At 47.5% G+C, this 18957-nt stretch overlaps 1 long non-coding RNA gene across 1 annotated transcript; it reads right to left on the reverse strand.

The window, feature by feature from the left end:
* Nucleotides 1-4044: 4044 nt before the first annotated feature.
* LOC138845859 (uncharacterized) lies at nucleotides 4045-5759 on the reverse strand. Its single transcript, XR_011383078.1, has 2 exons — nucleotides 5618-5759; nucleotides 4045-5233 (listed from the first exon to the last, which is right to left on the reverse strand). It is a non-coding gene; the product is annotated as an uncharacterized lncRNA (long non-coding RNA).
* Nucleotides 5760-18957: the final 13198 nt, after the last annotated feature.

Genomic DNA, 18957 nt, shown 5'->3' on the forward strand with positions numbered 1-18957 from the left:
CTGTCTTCCACTGCCTTCCTAGGCACTTTCACAAGGAGCTGGATCAGAAGTTTCCCAGAGGCATTAGCAGGAAGGTGGATTGGAAGCAGGGGTGGGCCTGGAATTGGCACTTCAGTACAGTATGCCAGTATCACAAACAGTGGCTTAACCTGCTGCACCACAGCACTGTGGCTATTTGTTAGCTTGCAAGGAGGGTAAAATCCCAGATTCAACTGTGGATAGTCTACAGAACTTTTCTTTACGTGAGATATCTTCATAGAATCTCTTTTCTTTGCTAGAATCCCTAACTAGAACATTTAAAGAAAATCATTCTGGGAAAGCAGGCAGTTCCAACTCAAGGAGCAGCATAAAAGTTAAGTGCATTGGGAATCTGACGGCACATTAGCAGGCCCTACGATGATCCTGAAAGGCCCCAGATGCCGTAATCCTGAATGCTGAAGCCTTGAAAGACAAAAATCCCTAAAGAAAGTCACAATCCAGAAGGCATAAAGTCTCAATTATGGAAATCCTAAAAACCCAAATCCCAAAAACCATAATTCCCTTGGGGAAAAAACGGTTCTTCAAGGGTACTTCAAAATGTATATGGAAAAATGGTATGAAAGGAAAAGTATTTTGGTGCATAAAATTTTTGTAATTGATGTATGATTTTTTCATAATACATATCACATTTTCATGAGCTTTTTTGAAGATCCCATGTATGAACGGACTTCAAAAATTGTTTGCGCCAAAATAAAGATCTTTTTATCTCATTTCCCACAAAGCTTTTTAAAAAGATTTATTTATTTATTTGAAAGGCAGAGTTAGAGAGAGGTAGAGGCAGAGAGAGAGAGAGAGAGAGAGAGAGAGAAAGAAAGAGATCTTCCATCTGCTAGTTCACTCCCCAAATGGCTGCAATGGCTGGAGCAGGGCTGATCTGAAGCCAGGAGCCAGGAGCTTCTTCCGGGTCTCCCACACAGGTGCAGGGGCCCAAGGGCTTGGGCCATCTTCTACTGCTTTCCCAGGCCATAGCAGAGACCTGGATCGGAAGTGGTGCAACCAGGACTCAAATCTGTGCCCATATGGGATGCCGACACTGCAGGCAATGTCTTTACCTGCTACACCACAGTGCTGGCCCTGGCCCACAAAGTTTTTGAAGTACTCTTGAAATGGAGGGACAGAAAGCTGAATTCTGGGGAAGGTCACATAGGACAATGATGAAATTTCATCACTGAAATTATTTGTCTGAATTGGCATTATTTCTAGCAGCAAAATTCCAGATACTTTTTTTTTTTTTTTTTTTTTTGACAGGCAGAGTGGACAGTGAGAGAGAGAGACAGAGAGAAAGGTCTTCCTTTGCCGTTGGTTCACCCTCCAAAGGTCGCCGCGGCCAGCACACCGCGCTGTTCCGATGGCAAGAGCCAGGTGCTTCTCCTGGTCTCCCATCGGGTGCAGGGCCCAAGGATTTGGGTCATCCTCCACTGCACTCCCAGGCCACAGCAGAGAGCTGGCCTGGAAGAGGGGGAACTGGGACAGAATCCGGTGCCCCGACCGGGACTAGAACCCGGTGTGCTGGCACCGCAAGGCGGAGGATTAGCCTAGTGAGCCGCGGCGCCAGCCAGACACTTTTAATGAATTAAAAACTGGGCTGGTGCTGTGGTGCAGTAGGTTGTTTCCTCTTGCAGCACCAGCATTCATATGGGCATAGGTCCGTGTTCCGGCTGCTACTCTTCCAATCCAGTTCTCTGCTTATGGCCTTAGTACTTGGGCCTCTGCATCTACAGGGGAGACCCTGAAGAAGCTCCTGGCTCCTGGCTTTGGATCAGCCCAGCTCTGGCTGTTGCAGCCATCTGGGGAGTGAACCAGTGGATGGGAGCCCTTTCTCTCTGTCTCTCCCTCTCTCTGTCTGTAACCCTACTTCTCAAAGAAATAAATAAAATATTTTTTAAAAAAAGGAATTAGGGCCGGCGCCGTGGCTCAATAGGCTAATCCTCCACCTTGCGGCGCCGGCACACCGGGTTCTAGTCCCGGCCGGGGCACCGGATTCTGTCCCGGTTGCCCCTCTTCCAGGCCAGCTCTCTGCTATGGCCAGGGAGTGCAGTGGAGGATGGCCCAGGTGCTTGGGCCCTGCACCCCATGGGAGACCAGGAAAAGCACCTGGATCCTGGCTCCTGCCATCGGATCAGCGCGGTGCGCCGGCTGCAGCGGCGGCCATTGGAGGGTGAACCAACGGCAAAGGAAGACCTTTCTCTCTCTGTCTCTCTCTCTCACTGTCCACTCTGCCTGTCAAAAATAAAAAAATAAAAAAAAAAAAAAGGAATTAAAAACTATATTTGTCTGAAAGCCAGGAAGGTTACTGCTGGCTTTAAAATAATTACTTGCCTGGTAAGATAAGATGATACTTATGCAAGGACCAGGTTGTGGCACAGTGGGTTAAGCTGCCACTTGGGACCCTGCATCCCATATTGGAGTGCCTGGTTCCATTCCAGGCTCCTCCACTTCCAATCCAGCTCCCTGCTGATGCACCTGGGAAGTAACAGATATGGGCTCAAGTACTTGGGCCCCTGCCACTCACAGGGGAGACCTTGCCCCGGCCCGCGGGGTAATCAACTAGAACATGAGGAGGGCAGACCTGAATGGAGACAAACCAGACACGAGAAGGGAGACCAAGACAGTACTCTGATCAAGGTCTCAACTTTATTGGAGAAGGAGGTGGCTTATATAGTATAAGGCAAGAAATGTACAGTCGAGGGTAAGCAGGGGTCATCTCACAACATAGATCAAAGGAATAATTTCACAGGATCCAGTATCAATTTGACAAAGGGAGTTACAGCGAGGTCTTGTAGCTACCAGATGTGCTTATCAAGGTACAAGAAAGCGAGCACTGAAGCCAGAAGGCCAAGTGCTAACCATATCAGTGAGTTGTACAAATGGAATTTTCTAGTGAATCCTCCTTACAGGAACACAGCTGAAGGTTAGTTTAAACAAAGGCCTATACAGGGAAACCAGCACAGTGGCTCCCAACAAGACCTTGTTGGAGTTCCTGGCTCCTGGCTTCAGGCTGGCCCATCCTTGGCTGTTGTGGCCAGTTGAGGAGAAAACTAGCAGATGCAAGATCTTTCTCTCTCTCCCTCTCTGTCATGCTGCTTTTCAATAATTAAATAAATCTTAAGGGAAAAAGAGAAGGCATGCAAATTTGTTTCTACCAAATTTGTGACTGTAGCTGAGTGCATGTGGAATGGATTTTTGTGCCTCCAGAAGAGAACCGTGGTACGGAAGAGGGGAGATTTTAATAGAGAATGCACATGTTGGTGTACATCAAATCACAGGAAACTTTCAAAAAGAGCAGAGTCACGTGGAGAATGTATTCTCCAAGGAGACCCATGCCCCAGAGAAACGAAAAGCAGCTGTTCCTGCTACCCGCGACTTCACGATGCAGGTAACGATCTTGATGGTCAGTGCTTCCAAGCAACTGCCCACAGTCTACCCTGTAACACGCTGATTCCTATGTTGAAAAATGTTTCTTGGGGCTGGCGCTGTGGTGTAGCAGGTAAAGCCACTGGTGCCGGTGTCCCATATGGGCACCGGTTCCAGTCCCAGCCCGGAAGAAGCTCCTGGCTCCTGGCTTCGGATCTACGCAGCTCTGGCACTTGTGGCCATTTGGGGAGTGAACCAGCAGATGGAAGACCTCTCTCTCTCTCTCTGTAAATCTGACTTTCAAATAAATAAATAAATTGATCTTAAAAAAAAAGAAAAATGTTTCTCTTTTTAGTTTTATTACCACTATTTGAAATTAGCAGCATTATTTTTTCCAGTTCATTATTCTATGCGTTTCATCTTTGTATCATTTCCAGCACTAGAGGAAAAAATTGTGTACAGATTTGTAAAGGAATCCTAATTCTTTTTATGCATTGTCTCCCAAGTCTGACTCCTGCCTAAATTCTATAACTTCTAATGATCAATTTAACATCTCTGGGCTTCAGTTTGCTGAGAAAGTACAGTCAACAATTATCACCGGCCCCGAACTTCCCATATGCGCAAAATTGGTGAATGACTTTTTAAAACCAGTTTGAATATTTTATTTTATTTTGAGAGAGAGAGAGAGCTCTCCCATCTGCTAGTTCACTTCCCAAATATCTAGCAGCTGGGAATTCAATACAGGATTCCCGCATGGGTGGCAGGGACCAAATTATTTGGGTCATCACTTGCTGCCTGCCAGGATATGTGTTAGTAGGAAACTGGAGTTAGAAGTGGATCCAGGACTCGAACCCAGGCACCTGATATGGGAGGCAAATGCCCAGTGGTGTTTTAACCACTGCTCCAAACGTTGACCCGGAAGATTGTTGAATATTAAATGAGACCTGGCACTTGGTAGAAAACATCATAGCTGTAAAATAGTTGTTTCATTGTTTCCATAAGGATCTTTGACTCTACAGAACAGTCACAAACTGACTAATTTACAATTCATGGAAGAGAATTCAACCTACAATAGGGCCATCAAGGCTTTTCTGTGGGGAACAGGTGGGCGGAATGCAACATGTCTATGAACGTCCAATTGAGCTGTCTTTCATGATTGATTTGGAGCTGGCACAGCATTGAGCCCAGAATTTTTAAAAGGCAAGAAGAGTCAGAGCAGTACAAAATAAAATCACAGGATTTAGAAAGCAAGCAACCCTACCTTTAGGAAAAACAAAGACAGCCCAAGTATTATTTATTTGGTCTTGGATAAAGAGCGAAGCTAATTTGAGTTTCTGGAAACAAAAGGATGGGGATGCTGTCAGATTCGGGGAGGGTCACTAAGATGGTGCTCAGGGATCAGGCAAGGCTGAAGCCAGGATCCAGGAACTCAGTCCAGGTCTCCCATGGGGATGGGAGGAAACCAACCACTGAAGCCATTACCTGCTGGCTCCCAGGGTGCACATGAGCAGGAACAGAACTGGCAGTGGAGCTAGGACTCCAATCCAGGCACTCTGATAAGGAATGCAGGCATCCCAACTGGCATCTTAACTGCTGGGCCAAATGCCTGCCCCAGAATTTTCTTATCTATTTGAGGATAAGGGAGAAGCAACCAGGACTTGAAAAGACAAAATCCTGGAGAGGTGAGGCTTTCAAAAAGAAGTATAGCAATATTCAGTCTCTGCATTCTTCCTCAGTTAATTACCAATTCTGCCTCTGGGTCAGTGTAGGAATCCAGAGAATTGGTGTGGTCCAACGACCTCTACTGAAAGGCAGAGAAATCACAGGTCTTCTGCAGAATCTAGGGGACAAAGGAGCAAAGATCAGAGGCTTGAGGATGAATGACTCAGTGATAAGGAAGGGGCTAAATACCTGCCCTACAGCCTGCCCTTGGGACACTGCCAGATCTTCAGAGCAGGAGGCGAAGAATCCCAGCAGAACAGTTTTTGTCAGTTCTGTGCTGAACAGACAAGGATAGAGATCAAGAATCACCTTGAACAAGCCCAGTCAACACCCCTGGCTCTGCTGGAACCCCAAAAGGCTACCTTTTAAGAGTGATGTCAGAGGCCAGTGTTGTGGTCCCGCAGGTTACACTACACTGGAGAAGCTGCATCCCATATTGGAGTCCTGGCCACTCCATTGTTGATTGGCCCTCTGCCCAAGTGCTCAGGCCCCTGCCACCCACCTGGGAGACGCCTGGATGGAATTCCTGGTTCCTGGCTTCTGCTTGGTCCAGCTCTGGCTGCTGCAACCATTTGAGGAGTGAACCAGTAGCTGGAAGATCTCTCTGTGTGTCTTGCAGCCTTTAAAAAAAAAAAAAAAAAAAAAAGTGGTGTTAAACCAGAGATTGAAAAAGCCTTTCCAAAATTTCAGGCAGCTCAGTCTCTAAGTGGATGAAGGTGATGAACCCCGTCTACCTATCTAGCAGAAAAAAGCTAGAACCTTTTCTGGAGAAAGATATCGCACAGAAGGGCTCTAAATTGTTCGCATCACAGAATGCACCAAGACAAAGGAAATGATTGAAAACTGAGAAAAGGCCGGCGCCGCGGCTCAATAGGCTAATCCTCCTCTTTGCGGTGCCGGCACACCAGGTTCTAGTCCCGGTCGGGGCGCTGGATTCTGTCCTGGTTGCTCCTCTTCCAGGCCAGCTCTCTGCTGTGGCCAGGGAGTGCAGTGGAGGATGGCCCAAGTGCTTGGGCCCTGCACCCGATGGGAGACCAGAAGAAGCACCTGGCTTCTGCCATTGGATCAGCGCGGTGTGCCGGCCGTGGCGGCCATTGGAGGGTGAACCAATGGCAAAGGAAGACCTTTCTCTCTGTCTCTCTCTCTCTCTCTCACTGTCCACTCTGCCTGTCAAAAACAAAACAAAACAAAACAAAACAAAACCAATAGTTCCATAAATGACCTTGGTATTGGCAGTGCTGGACAAAGACTCTGATGTTTGATGGATAACAAAATGGATTTCACCAGAGATTTGGAATTTATAACGATCGTGACTAGACTGGCTTAACACAGAAAATAGGGAGACTGCTTAGGAGATGAGAGCAGGGTTTTCAGTGTTGGCACTGTTGACCTTTGGGGACAGATAAGTCTCTCTTGTGGGGGTGTCCTGTGCACTGTAGAGAAGCAACCTTGGCTTCTACCCATTACAGTGGCGTCCAGTAGCACTCCCTCACCGAGGTGGCAACCCATACTGTCTCCAGACATTTCCAAATGTGTCCTGGGAAGCTGATTCACTCCCAGCTGAGAACCACAGGGCTACAGATAGGAGACAATGCAGGCTTGAGTTAGGTGCAGACTGGAAAGGCAGTTAATGCACTGAAAATTCCCAGTGACGACTGAAGGAAGGTGGAATGGGATAATCTAGAACAGATGGCTAATTTCTGATTTGGATAAGATAGAGAATACGGCAGAATCAGGTTTTGAGAGAAAGTGAATTCATTTTTGAATGTGTTAAGTTTTCGCGGTTGTTTTAATTTCCAGCTGCAGAAACAACGCTCCCATTGCCACTGTAACCCAATTTAGTAAAGTTGATTTCGAGCCGGCGCCATGGCTCAATAGGCTAATCCTCCACCTTGCGGCGCCGGCACACCGGGTTCTAGTCCCGGTCGGGGCGCCAGATTCTGTCCCGGTTGCCCCTCTTCCAGGCCAGCTCTCTGCTATGGCCAGGGAGTGCAGTGGAGGATGGCCCAGGTGCTTGGGCCCTGCACCCCATGGGAGACCAGGAAAAGCACCTGGATCCTGGCTCCTGCCATCGGATCAGCGCGGTGCGCCGGCCGCAGCGGCGGCCATTGGAGGGTGAACCAACGGCAAAAGGAAGACCTTTCTCTCTCTGTCTCTCTCTCTCTCACTGTCCACTCTGCCTGTCAAAAAAAAAAAAAAAAAAAAAAAAAAAGTTGATTCCCTTACAGTTCTGGAGATCAGAAGTCTAAAATGAGTCTCCACAGGCTAAAATCAAGGTGTTGGTAGAGCTGGTTCTTTCCGGATATTCAAAAGGGGAATCTAGGGACTGGCACTGTGGCACAGCAGGTTAAACTGTTAGGTAGGAAGTCAGAAATGAGCTTATGTGTGTGTGACAAAGGAGTTGACATCTAGGTACAGCATCCTCATCTCAAAGTCATCCTGATAACCTTCCAGGTGCAGCCCAATATCTGCACTTCAAGCGCCCTGCCCCTTCTACCTGATAACCATCCTACCTCTAAGGCTCCTCTAGGGCAGGGCGATGCCAGCCAGGCTTCTCCCTGTCTGATAACTTCAGGGGAAAACTCAGAAAGGAATTTTTTCTATTTACATCCAAAAAGTCCTTTGTTCCAGGAGGAGCAGAGGCTGAAGGCAAGGCCCATCCCCTTAAACAGTCCCCTCCCCCCACCTCAACCAGACTGTGCCATCAGCCCTCTGCCTCTCTGCTGAGCCGCCCACCTGGCCTGGCCAGGTGTATTCTCTTCACTCAACCATGTAACCTTGCTCTTCCCCCAATCTGAGCAACTGGGCACTCTCTCTCAGGTTCTGTCTGGAGAGGTGCCCATCCATTCTTACAGATGTCCCTGCCCTGATAAACCTTGCTATTTGCTTTCCACTTGCTCTCTGTCTCATGCCTGAATTCTTTCTTGCACAAAGACAAGAACCCTTGCAGTTCTCTGGTAACAAAACCACCATCTGCAGCACTGGCATCTCATATGGGCGCTGGTTTGAGTCCCAGTTGTCCACTTCCAATCCAGCTCCCTGATAATGCTCCTGGGAAAGCAGTAGAAGATGGCACAAGTCCTTGGGCCCCTGCACCTCCACCCATGTGGGAGACCTGGAAGAAACTTCTGGCTCCTGGCTTCTGCTTGGCCCAGGGCTGGCTGTTATGGCCATTTGGGGAGTGAACCAGCAGATGGAAGATCTCTCTCTGTAACTCTTTCAAATAAATAAAATTTAAAAAATGAAACAAAAGGGGAATCTACTTCTTGCCTCTTCCAGGGTCCAGAGGCTGCTCACAGTCCTTGGCTGTGGCTGTCTCACTTCATCTCTGCCTCTTTGTCACACGGCCTTCTTGGACTCTGCCCTTTCTGCCCGTCTTGTTTATTAGAACCACTGTCATTCTATCAGGGCCACTTGAATAATCCAGGGTAAATTCCTATTTCAGATTCTTAACCAGATCATATTACTAAGTCCCTTTTCCATACAAGGTCCCATTCTCAGGTTCCAGGTGTTTGGCCGTGAACATAGTTCAGTCTATGGGTATCTATGGGGTGGGAACCACAGAAAAATGTCTAAAATGCATTTGTTCTTTTTTTTTTTTGACAGGCAGAGTGGACAGTGAGAGAGACAGAGAGAAAGGTCTTCCTTTTGCCATTGGTTCACCCTCCAATGGCCGCCATGGCCGGCGCACCGCGCTGATCCGAAGGCAAGAGCCAGGTGCTTCTCCGGTCTCCCATGGGGTGCAGGGCCCAAGCACTTGGGCCATCCTCCATTGCACTCCTGGGCCACAGCAGAGAGCTGGCCTGGAAGAGGGGCAACCGGGACAGAATCCGGTGCCTTGACCGGGACTAGAACCTGGTGTGCCAGTGCCGCAGGCTGAGGATTAGCCTAGTGAGCCGCAGCGCCGGCCTAAAATGCATTTGAATATATGGAGCTTCAGAGAGGTTTAGTCTGTAGATATACCTTATCCATGGTTTTGTTCTCTGAAATTTCAGTGATGTTCAATCAACCATGATCTGAATATATTAAGTGGAAAATTTCAGAAATAAGTTGTTAGCTTTACATTGTGCACCATTCTGCTGTTGTGTTCCGGATCGCCCAGATAGAAAGAACCAGCGAGACTCACCGTAATGCAAAGAACAAAGGGACTTTATTTGTAGGTCCAGCATGCTGGGGCCCCAGCCTCCCGTGCAACGCAGTGCTGGGAGACCAAGACCTCCTTCTCTTTGTTCTTGGGGTTTTTATAGTTCCCGGGCAAACAAGTATTATGTCTGCATTCCTTTCCCCTCATATGGCCATACATTGAGCCTCCCTATTAGTTCCCCCCCCCCCCCACCAGCCCTGCCAGACCAAGGACTGCCCGGTGTCAGGTTTCATCTTCTCCTACCAGGTGCTTCCTGGTCCTAGCCTGTCCTCTGTCTTGTGAGAAGCTTGTCATGGCGTGACTCTGGCCGCTCACACTGCATGATGAAATAGTGTGCCACTCTGCTCTGATTCACCCAGGATGAGTCATCCCCTTGTCTAGCACATGCACACAGTATCTGGTGCCGACTGCTTACTCAGTCGCAGTCGTTTCTGATTGATTGCCATGAGGTTGCAGGGCTTGTATTCAGAGTTCAGTATGGGCTGAGTCTCAGATGTCCACTAATGGTCTTGGAACATATGTCTCACAGATAAAAGGAATGAGTGTTGGTATGAAGTCATGGGGCCAGTGCCGTGGCACAGTAGGTTAATCCTCCACTTGTGGTGCCAGCATCCCATATGGGCGTCAGGTTCTAGTCCTGGCTGCTCCACTTCCAATCCAGCTCTCTGCTGTGGCCTGGGAAAGCAGTAGAGGATGGCCCAAGTCCTTGGGCCCCTGCACCTGTGTGGGAGACTGGGAAAGAAGCTCCTGGCTCCTGGCTTCGGATCGGCACAGCCACCTGAGGAGTGAACCAATGGACGGAAGACCTTTCTCTCTGTCTCTCCCTCTCACTGTCAGTAACTCTCTCTCTCAAATAAATAAATAAATTCAAAGAAAAAAAAAGATATGAAGTCACTGCTTGTGTTTGCTTTCCATGGGTGTAGCTACTGCCAAGGGAAAAATATGAAGGAAATATGGAGGGCATAACTTTAGGGAGCACTATTCCCAAGAGGTTGGTGTTACCAGTTAGGATTAGAATCAGCTGCATGTAAACTGAAATAACAATATTTTAAATAAGAAGGAAATTTATCAAAGTCTGGGCTAACATGGCAACTTCACCACTTCTTTAAGGTGTCAAGCCCTTCCATCTTTCTGCTCTGCGATCCACAGGTGCAGGGCTTCCCTGCCCAGCAGGTGCCACCTGTGCAAGGTGGCTGACAGAGAAGCTGGGCCATCCCACCAGGCTCCAGGCTTGAAGAAAAGGAAGAGCAAGGGGAAAAAGGGCAGATCTCCTGGCTGAGTTAGAGCTTTCTTTTAAAAAATCATTTGCGAGGGAGATGGAGGGATGGATAGATAGATAGATGGATGGATGATAGATGTGGAGAGCTCCCATCCACTGGTTTACTCCCCAAATGCCTGACATGGCTGGAGGTGGTCCAAGGCTGAGATTGGGATCCAGGAACTCAATCCAGGTCTCCCACATGGTTGGCAGGAACCCAACCACTTGAGTCATCACACTGCCTCCCAGGGTCTGCATTAGTAAGAAGCTGGAGTCAGGAACTAGAAGTGGGCATTCAACCCAGAGCTGATGTGGGACTTGGGTGTCTTAACTAGGCCAAACATCTGCCCCAAAGTCAGAGTGTAGGGAGAGTCTGTAGCTTACTAAATATCGGTTTCTCACTCTGGCTATGACTATGACAGGCCTCATTCTGAACTGGGAAGGAGGCAGGCTGGGTCCTTGAGAACAAAGAAAGTAAGCTGTCCTGGAATTTATGACCTTCTGCTCCTCACCAGCTCCCCTGGAATTTATGGCCCAATGCTTCCCGCCAGTGCCTCCCCATGCCATCCCCTTTGTGTGGCCTTCCTGCCATATAACTTATATAGCCTATACGTTTAAATGAACGAATGAACATATTAGGTCCCAATACCTTGCCATATAGAGAATAAGAAGGTAACCTACTAGGAGATGACCTGTATCCTTGTAAGTGTGAGGCTATAAAAACCTCTCTTATGCATACAAGCGGGCCTTTTGCCTGTGCACTGCTAAAGGGCTGTGTGCGGGTAGGGGGTGGCTAGTAAGAAATAAACCTCTGCTTTTGCATCCGCGACTATGTATGCCTTGTGCATTGATTGGAAAATTCAGACACAACAAGAGCTTTTAAAAAGGATTTTGCTGGGGCTGGCGCTGTGGTGCAGTGGGTTAACGCCCTGGCCTGATGTGCTGGCATCCCATGTGGGCACTGGTTCAAGACCCGGCTGCTCCACTTCTGATCTAGTTCTCTGCTGTGGCCTGGGAAAGCAGTGGAGGATGGCCCAAGTCTTTGGGCCCCTGCACCCATGTGGGAGACCCGGAGGAAGCTCCTGGCTCCTGGCTTTGGATCAGCACAGCTCCAGCCGTTGCAGCCAGTTGAGGAGTGAACCATCAGATGGAAGACCTCTCTCTCTCTCTCTCTGCCTCTCCTCTCTCTGTGTAACTCTGACTTTCAAATAAATAAATCTTTTTTTTTTAAGGGATTTTGCTGATATTCCACTCAACTAACTTCCACTTGACCCACTGGGCAGTCTAGGAAAGTTGGACAATGTAGTCTTTTTCTGATACATTACTTCTTTGGAAAAAAAAGTCAAGGTTATTTCACTAAAAATGAATATCTAGTAGGCACACAGCAGGCTGCAAGAGTAGACATAAAGAATCCGACAGAGGAGGCTGAGTAGGACGGGTCAGTGAAGCAGGAAAGGAGCCAGTGGTGGACAGGTAGCGGCTGATTCCTGAAGGGTAGTTCCCTGCCTTCCTGTGAACTCAAACATGGATTTGGCTATGGCACCTGCTGTGTAGAAGGCCAAGGATGTTAGCTTTCCAAGGGACTCTGCTGGAGGACCAGCCTGGATGGAGGAACAATTGCTTCAGCTGACAGGATCCATTAGACAAGTACACACTTGTATTCTTTTGTATCTAACACAGGCCTTGATGCTAAACTGCTTGGTCAGGTTTGGGATAGGGAATAGAAAGCAAACAGTCAGAATCTCCAGGCAGTCTATTAGCGTTTCATCACTACAGCAAAATGCGTTACGCATGAAAGGAGGTGGTTTATTTTGACTCATGGATTTAGCAATTCAGTCCCAGAGTGGGTGGACCCCATTGGCTTGGTTTCTGAGGAGGCCAGAGGATGTTGATGGGTGAGTGTGTGCCAAGGAAGGATTCCACGGTGAGCCAGGGAGCAGAAAGGGTGACTAGCCCTAACATCGCTTTTGTGACCAACCCTCTCTCAAGAATGACCTCCCCCAGGCCCACCTCCTAAATACAATTGGATTAAGTGTCCACCCTCCTCATACCATTAACTTACTACTTGGGTTTAAATGTCTACGTGAGGGGCTCGCATTGTGGCATAGTAGGTAGAGCTGCCATGCTCCACTTCTGATCCAGCTACTTGCTAATGGCCTGGGAATGCAGCAGAAGATAGCCCAAGTCACACTAGAGACCCAAATGAAGCTCCTGGCTGCTGGCTTCAGCCAGGCCCACAGCTGGCCAGTGTGGCCATCTGGGAGAGTGAACCAGCCAATGGAAGATCTGTCTCTCCCTCCCTCTCTGTAACTCTTTCAAGTCAATCAATATTACTATAAATAAATAAATAAATAAATAAACGAACGAATGTCTATGTGATTCAGGAGCCAAATCCTGTTCAAACATGGCTCGCAGGATATTACAGGAAGACCTCGGTGTATACAGCCTACATTTTATTATAGTAAAAGTATCTGAATCATTGCCTGACCTTGACCCTCCTTCATGACCTAATCTTGGGAGCTATCAGGTCTGGAGGGAGGGAAATGGGCAGGTCCTGCCTGTCATTTTCCACTAAGCACTAGTTCTCTTAATTTCTTAACCAAGGCTGATTTGGGAGATTCACAGTTAAAAGTCTCTCCTGCAGCCCTCTTCCCATCTCTGACCCATGCATTCAACATATAGTGTTTATGTGTGGTTATCACAGTGATACTTTTTGGTTCTATCATATGTGCCCCATTCAGGAATTATGTGAGGTGCTCATGTTCCAGAATCAATCATTTTTATCAATATAACTGCTGAATATTGCTCACGACGTTAGCAGTTTGCCATGACAGCACAGGACAGAGCAGCACACTAGTTTTTCCCAGGTAAGGGCCTGCAGGTGGCAGCCTGCAATCACCTGGATTGAACCTCCTGATAAATCCTCCTGGGAGAGGGAGGGAGAGGGCTACAGCCATGCGCCCAAACATCACCCACTCTAAGATGCCTCAAGTGCACAGAGTTCTGTCTCGATCTGTCTCCCTCCTTGCTGAAATTACTTTTAAGTTTCAGAAGTTGGCTAGGACTGGCAGTATCTCAGTAAACAGAAAACTAGAAACTGTGCTGTTGTTACTGGAAAAAGGAAACTCTTAGGGATGACAGTGTATGGAAATTAGGTGCACATTTACCTTTTTGTTAAAAAAGTATTTATGTATTTATTTGAAAGGCAGAGTGACAGAGAGTGAATGAGGGAGGGAGAGATTCTGTCCATTGCTTTACTCCCCAAACGACAACACCAGCAGGAAAAAGCCAGGAGCCAGGAATTCCATCCCGGTCTCCCACGTACTACTGGAACCCAAGCACTTGGGCCATGCTCTGCTGCCTTCCCAGGTGCATTTAACAAGCAGCCAGAACTCAAAGTGGCTCTCTGATATGGGATGCCGGCTTTGGCTTAACTCCCTTGTGCCACAACACTGGCCCCCAATCCCCTTAGAAAAGCTGTTAAGGGAAATAGAGTTGGTGTAGATGGGACTTCCTTGTCTCTTGGGCCACTTCACTGAAGGGAATGAGACATCACTTGACAGGTGAGTTGTCAGACTTATGGGTCTGAGTCATCGACATGACTAATTCCAGGCACTTCTCTCCCACTAAACCTGCTCACTTCACTTGGAAGCAGCATCTCAGTGAAATCCCCTCCTTCCGTGCAGTCTGTCCCAATGTTAAGTGATTTGTCGAATTGTCCTGTCCATCTAGGTCAAGAACAGTAACACCTGAGTGTGAACTGAGCACCAGGTGATGTGCCAAGCACATTCTCTTGTTTAATGCTCACAACTACCCCAAGAACTAATAAGATTACTGTCAGTTTACAGATAAGGAAACTACAGAAAGGCTAATGTGCCTGAGTCTGTTGAGCTGTGTCAGTAGAGGACTCAGAACCTTGTGCTGTCTTCCTCCATCTTTCATCGGTAAAGAGTATGGAAGATTGTCATCTTACTGACAATATGGGATGTGCCACTTCAGTACAGGTGAGCCAGAAAACCTAGATTTCCCCTACCCACCCCAAATGTGAAGATCTGACACCTTCTTGGTCTGGATGCACCATGAATGCCTGACTTGTCACTAAACTTAAACAGAATAAGCAAAACCACAATTTCCAGAACTCATGCAGATGGCATATTCATATTGTTGAAGTGTGGTTCCCCTTGGAAGTTTCTTTACCAAAAAGAAAGTAGGCATGTAGCTCTTCCAGTTTCTCTGGGTGAGGAAGAGGTCAGCAGGAATGGGTGTAGGATTGATTGTGCCAGAGCGTCTGACAGCTGGCAGCCACTGTTGATGTAATTAAATATTCTGAGCCATATCTGAATTAAGAACTACGTTCAAAGTGGAGGGTGGGGGACAACAGCTTTCCTTCTAGCCAGGAAGTGGAGAATTAATGGGAGGCAAGGCCATCTGTCCTGAGATGGGGTAGAGGTGAGGGAAGAAGCTACAGGAGCATGAGGAACAAGTCAAATAACCACACGACTGCGAAAGAAGGGAGAGAGGACAGCTGGCTGCACAGGGTTTCTGCTGGTTCTGCGGAATCAGAGCTAAGTTTCCCGTGGTGCCGATGGGCAGAAGTGGGTGATTTTCCCCCAAGTGGACAAAACAGACAGCTGAGCTGCTCCGAGGGTGGGTGTTTGCAGAGCAGATGCCACAAGAGGGGAAACAGAGATGATGAAGATACAGGGTGCAGGCAATGCAGTGATCTAAAGATACACTAAGAGGTTGGGTAACAGGGGCCACAGGCAATGAGTAGGGCTGGGGACGTTCATGAGTTCAAGGAGATACAAAAAAGAATGAGATGTGGAATAATATGGGGTTGTGATCAAAGATTGGTGTATGAAATTTCTAATTTCAGAGTAGCAGTTGTGGAATTGTAAACTGTGAACAATAGGAAAGTACTTGGAAGAGCTACAACAACACTAAGGATGGGTCATTCACCCACTTGTTTGTAGTTAAAAGGGGGTTGCATAGAAATCTTATGCCAAGGGAGGTGCTCAGTGAACAGGAGATAAAGGCCCCAAAGTGCAGGGATGACAGCCCTACCTGTGAGAGGATTAGTGAGGACCGGGAGGATGGCAAGATCACAAGTGCAGGACAAGCAGACTCTACTTGGGAGGGCTGCAGGGATGCGTGTGCCTGGAGAAAAGCCCACTTTGTAGTAAGGAAATGAAAGGTGCGTGTTCTGTAAAGAGGCTGACAGAAGTTACATGGAGTTCTAGAAGGCACCCCTGAAAGCCAGGTGTCAGTACACGTGCTACTACTGTGGGGAGCAACTGAGACTAGACTAAATTACCGGAACTAGGACTAATTCTATGCATCTGCTCTCCCACAATATGGCACTGGGGAGGAGTAAACTTCTATGCAGCTGCCTCTCGCCAATTTGACTGATAAGCTGCAGGAGCTGATCCTGCTCCTGATTGGAGGAGAGCAGCGTGCTCGGCGTGTGGGTAGCAGAGTTGGGATTGGTGGAAGAGGACTATAAAGGAGGAGAGAGACAACATGCACCAGGAACATCTGAAGGACCACCTGACGAACATCTGAGCAGCCCCGGAGAGAGCAAGCCGGCGGTGTGCCGCTCCTCCGCAGAAGCGGGGAAAGTGGCAGGGGGTGCCGCCCCTCCATGGAGGTGGAGGGGTCGGCAGCCAACCCGGGAAGGGCCGGGCAGACGAAAGAACAGCGCAGGGTCTAGTGTCGTTCCTCCGTGAATGGGGGAGGGACAACTAACAAGGTATTGCATCCATGTGACCTTAGGTGGAACCTCCCCTTGAGCCTGTAACACAGGGATTACTGTCCCATATACTTCATGAGGTAATGAGGATGAATTCAAATGTGAATGCACCTGTTATAAAGCAGTTTGCACTATGGGGCTAGACTCTGGGCCGAATGTCATGTTCAAAAACAGATCACAACTACATTTTTATGATGCTTATGTTAATGTGAAATGAAACACAATGGGGGTGAGATGGTAAGAGCAGCCTAGGGTATCAAGGACAACACAGAGAGGCAAGAACACCAGACTTGACAGTGAGGTTTCTGTAACCTTGGAAGCAGAAATTTTTCACTATGTGACTTCCAAGGAGTTTGATGCAGATACAAAATTAGACAAATCACATTTTTTCAGAGCTTACCACAAATAATGGCTTTCCCACATAACTCAATGATTCTTCTGAGGTAGCTATTATTCCTATTGTCCAAATGGCAAAAAATGAGGTGTTAGATTGGCAATGCAATGTTCTAAGCCAGGAGCTGAGAAACCTTCTGGTAAAGTACCAGAGAGTAAACATTTAGGCTCTGTGGGCCAGAGTCTCTATGGGAACTATTAAATTCCTAATGTTGTAGCACAAAAGCAGCCCTACAAAATACATACAAGAATGAATGCGACTGTTTTATCTGCATAAGCAGCTGTCTAGTGGGACTGAGTCCACAGCGTGTCATATGATGACACACACTGAACACATTTTCTAATCCTAGGCCCAGTATTCTCTGTAGCTTACTAGGCTAATCCTCCGCCTTGTGGCGCTGGCACACCGGGTTCTAGTCCCGGTCGGAGCGCCAGATTCCGTCCCGGTTGCCCCTCTTCCAGGTCAGCTCTCTGCTGTGGCCAGGGAGTGCAGTGGAGGATGGCCCAAGTGCTTGGGCCCTGCACCCCATGGGAGACCAGGATAAGTACCTGGCTCCTGGCTTCGGATCAGCACGGTGTGCTGGCCGCGGCGGCCATTGGAGGGTGAACCAGTAGCAAAGGAAGACCTTTCTCTCTGTCTCTCTCTCTCATTGTCCACTCTGCCTGTCAAAAAAAAAAAAAAAAAAAAAGAAAAGAAAAAGAAAAAGAAAAAAAATGTCTTAAATCCAGCTCTGGTGAACTTTACCTCCTATCTATAAACTGGCACAGCTGGACTGTAAACAATCTCTAGGGGCTCTTTGAAAATGTGATTAAAATGGGGGCTCTTACCACAGTTGTAGCAATCCAATCCATATTCTGTCATCTTTGCCAGGACATTTCTAACAAACTGTAACCTTCAAATCAGTTGCCACCCTTTGGTCCTCTCTGCTGTTTCTATGTACAGAGGGCTATATTTTATGTTAGTGATACTTAGGGGGACCACCAGCAAAGTCACAAAGGAGCATCCCTAGCTATATCTGAGTACCACCTATCTGTAAATTGCCCATGTGTAAATGGGATCAAACATACAGTGAAATTCTAGTGGTGAGCAAATAGGTTTAGAAAAAGGAATGAGAATCGGAGTTCTGAGGGGCTAGGTCGAGAAAGTGAGTCCAGGAGCAGCACTGTTCTTAGACCCATGACTCCACTCATGTGATCCAACAGCTCCTTGCCATTTGTGGTTATGTAAATTCACATTAATCATTTAACAAAATTAAAAATTTAGCTCTCTATATATGGGCATATTTCAAGAGCACACTTGGTCTGTAAGATGAGTTCTATCATCACAGAAGGATGTACTGGAGAGTGCTGCTCTAGACAAAACCCAGAATGTGGATGTCAGTTGGAAGAAATCCTCCTTAAGTACACCTGGTCCTCACTTTGGATATCACTAACCTAGTCACTTACAATGAAGCACTAGGAACAAAGACGTGGGTCACAGTGCTAGCCTATCCATCCCCTTTTCCTTTAAGAGCATATACTGCAAACTGAGGAAACACCTCTGCCTCTGCTCTTACAGGTTACCTTATACTATAAGCATCAGAGGTACTTGCTTAAGGTCTAACTGACGTACAACACTGCAGGCTCCCATCAGTGCCCATGCAGGCCTTGGCTGCTGTAGGAGGAACAGAAATAAGGAAACGAAAAAAAAAAAAAAAAACACCAAGCCCAAGTGGCTTTCATGTGAATTAAGCAGCAATTCTAAGTTTTGATGGCTGTGCCACAACTTGATCACTTCTGGGTTAAATGATGTTCACTTTCTGCATCATTCCCAGGGTGCAAAATGGAACTCTGACCTCCAGGGCTTCCCCACGTTAGTCCAAACTTGTCCCTCATGGGCTCAGCACTACATCGTCTCTGGGTACTGCTAAATGCAGTCATTAAGTTCTATTAAAGCTCAATTTCTGAATATTTCAGGAAAAATTTTCATATATTTTTGCTTTCCATTCGGAAGGCAGGGAGAGATATCTTATGTCTGCTGGATCACTTCCAAATGCTTGCAACAGCTGAGGCTGTGCCAGGAACTTGGAAACCAATCCAGGTCTGCCATGTGGTGGCAAGGACCTAAGTATCTAGGCCACCACCCTGTTTCCCAGGATGCACAGGAGGAAGCTGGAATCAAAAGTGGAAACCAGAGACATGAATTGATGTGGCATGAGGGTACCCTAAGTGGCTATTTAACTTTCAGCATGTGCTTCCACACTGACTTCCTTGTTTTTCACATTTCTTCTATGAATGACTCGCATGTCACTAAGTACT

Source organism: Oryctolagus cuniculus, chromosome 16 (assembly GCF_964237555.1).
Source record: "Oryctolagus cuniculus chromosome 16, mOryCun1.1, whole genome shotgun sequence".
NCBI classification, from domain to species: domain Eukaryota; kingdom Metazoa; phylum Chordata; class Mammalia; order Lagomorpha; family Leporidae; genus Oryctolagus; species Oryctolagus cuniculus.